General features: G+C 43.9%; 1 pseudogene; it reads right to left on the bottom strand.

The window, feature by feature from the left end:
• Positions 1-512: 512 nt before the first annotated feature.
• LOC122033190 lies at positions 513-584 on the bottom strand (annotated as a pseudogene).
• Positions 585-3254: the final 2670 nt, after the last annotated feature.

The following is a 3254-nucleotide window of genomic DNA, read 5'->3' as shown; positions in this document are numbered from 1 at the left end:
AACCTTTCAGGAAAGCTACTACCCTTTGATCCAGAGAATGATAGGGCCTTTCTGAGAAGAAGAAATCTATAGAAGGCATTCCAAGCAGCGCAAGAATCCTCAGAAATGGCCAACAAACTGCTGAAAGATTACGTGGCGCCGTATGCACGAGAGGTTCGGTCCAGCATCACCTGCCCACCCATTGAAGCCAACAACTTTGAAATCAAGCCCACAGTAATCCATATGGTCTAGCAAAATCAATTCGGAGGAGGACCACATGAGGATCCAAACCACCACCTAGAGTTGTTCTACAAGATCTGTGGCATTATGAAGGTAAATGGGGTTCCTCTAGAATCAGTCAAACTACTTCTCTTCCGATTTTCTTTGAAGGATAGAGTCAAGCAGTGGCTAAACTCACTTCCAACAAACAGCATATCATCCTAGGAGCAGTGTGAGCAGAAGTTTCTGGATAAGTTCTACCCACCCAGCAAAACTGCTCACATGAGGAACCTGATTGCCAGCTTCAAACAGATAGACTCAGAATCATTATTTGAAGTTTGGGACAAATTCAAGAATATGTTGAGACAGTGCCCCCATCATGGCCTTGAAAAATGATTGGTCTTGCACACCTTCTACAATGGGATAAATTACCACACGAAGGTATCTCTTGATTCTGCAGCAGCAGGAGCACTGATGAACAAAAGCCTCGATGAAGCTGAAGAGATCATAGAAAATGTGGCGCAGAACCATCATCAATGGGCATTTGAAAGATCCAGTGGCTCTTTTACGAGGAATCCAATTAAAGCATCAGGGAGATTCGACGTAGATGCAGTTACACTGATGTCTGCAAAGTTGGACACTCTGACCAAGAAATTTGATGTGATGGGAGGCAACACAGCTAATGCAATAACATGTGTTTGCAACACTTGTGGAGGTACGGATCACGCTCAAGACACTTTCCCTTTTGGACCAATACAGGCACAGATGAACCAATTTGAGCAGTGCGATGCAATAACCAACTATAATCAGAGGCAAAATAATCTGTACTCTAATACATACAACCCTATATGGAGGAATCACCCAATTTCTCATACTGAAATAACCAGGATCAAGGACCAACACATCAGAATTTTCAGCCTGGGCAATAAAGCTATCAATCTGGGCAATAAACCTATCAACATTAGCAGCCCTCACAACTATCTAGGATTTAAAAGATGCTTGAGGAAGCTCTCTCAGAGCAAGAGGAGATGAGAAACAAGATCAAACAACTCACTCAGAGGCTGGAAAACTCTGAAAAACACTAGAAAATGCAAGACAGCCAAATAGCTCAGTCCGTCTCGAGAGCATAGGGCACATTCCCAGGGAAACCAGATTTAAATCTAGTGGAACATTGCAACCGCATTGAACTGAGGAGCGGACGTACTATAGGAGGCTCCCAAATCACTACTCAGAAGAAGCTTGACTCAGAGAAAGAGCTCTCTCTCTTGCTGCCCAATCAAACTCAAAATAGAGATGGAGAAGAGGCTACTAAGAAGGTTGAAGAAACTCTTTAAGCTGCCCCACAAAATCAGGCGATCCCTTTTCCTCAGATGCTTATAGCATCCCAGAAAGACGAAGAGTTCAATTGATTCCTAAAGAAGATCAAAGAAATCTGCATAGAAGTGCCACTGATAGATGCGCTGCACTAAATGTCAAAGTTCGTGAAGTTTTTAAAGGGAATATTATCTAACAGAAGGCAGAAGGGAGACTTCGAGACTGTAGCACTAACAGAGAATTGTAGTGCTCTCCTTTTTGCGAATCCTCCACCGAAGCTGCAGGATCCAGGAAGCTTCTCCATACCATGCAAAATTGGTCCTGAACTCATACCGAGAGCTTTCTATGACTTGGGGGCCAGCGTCAGCCTACTTCCGTACTCCTTATGCAAGAAACTAGGCCTCCAAACCATAAAATTAACCACCATGGCACCGCAATTAGCAGACCACTCATGCAGATACCCGATGGGAATAGTGGAAGATGTGCTAGTTGAAGTGAGTGGGTGTATAGTTCCCACAGATTTTATTATTTTGGATATGGATGAAGATCCTAAGATACTGATTATCCTTGGAAGACCATTCCTTGCCACAGCTGGAGCCATCATCGATGTAAAAAGTCACAGGTGTTGGTGCGGAAAGCATCCGACGATTGATCTCAAGTTTTGATAATGGCAAAGGGATTCAAAGTTAAGTTTAATTGTTATCTAATGTGTATGATTGAGTGTTTCAGGAAAGTCCTAGCTGCGGTTAGGCAAGGGGAAAACCCTATGTGATGGAACTTTATATTTATGATTGAGAACCGGACAACCTGATGACTGTCAAACTTTATATTTATGATATTAAATGTGCTAACTTTTGTATTGCAGGATATGCTTATGTTTTGGGTCTAACATGTCTTGCAGGTACAAAAGAACAAGGTTAAGCCTCGGATAAACAGTGTCCGAGGCCCCTCCATGGAGCTTGGAGGCGCCTCGGGTGCAAGGCAGAAGCTAGCTGCAGAGCAGGCTTGGAGGCGCCTCGGAGGGAGCTGGAGGCACCTCGGACCAGATCTTGGAGGTGCCTTGGATTGGCTTGGAGGCTCCTTCAAGTGGATGAGTTGCGACTAGTTCAGCGATAATCCACGTGGCTGACCCGGAGGCTTAGAGGCGCCTTGGATGAGGTTTGAGGCTCCTCCAACACTGTATAAAAGGGGTATTCGAGCAACAACTTAATTCAACGATTTGTTAAGTATTCTTCCACTGCGTGCTGCTCAAGAAACGTCCCGGCCAAGCAACGACAAGTTCCCGACGACCCTAAGCTCCAGTTTCTATATTTTTGGTTGTCGGTATAGCCTTTTAATTATTCTTTTGTAATACAAATTTGTAACCTTGCGCTTTCATAATGAATTGCCCAAAGTAAACACTCAACGAGCGTGGGCCTTGGAGTAGGAGTCACCCAAGGCTTCCAACCAAGTAAAACCACTTGGGTCCTTTTGTGTGTTTTATTTTTTCGTTGCTATATTCTGAACGTGTTTTACGAATCCGAAATGAGTGAAATCCATGAGCGCTATTCACACCCCCCTCCCTCTAGCACTTCTCGATCCAACAATTGGTATTAGAGCAGAATTGCTCTGAATTGGTACAACTACCGTTCGAGCATTTTTTCGTCGCTCTGAAATCCCATTTTTACTAGTTTTTCAAATTTGGACTTAGCCTAGGCTCTACCCTAGAAATCATGCTCCCCTAGAATTGAGCCAGAGCATCT

This window comes from Zingiber officinale, chromosome 11A, assembly GCF_018446385.1.
Source record: "Zingiber officinale cultivar Zhangliang chromosome 11A, Zo_v1.1, whole genome shotgun sequence".
NCBI lineage: Eukaryota > Viridiplantae > Streptophyta > Magnoliopsida > Zingiberales > Zingiberaceae > Zingiber > Zingiber officinale.
The sequence above is the reverse complement of the archived record's forward strand: the minus strand, read 5'-3'. Positions and strand labels throughout refer to the sequence as shown.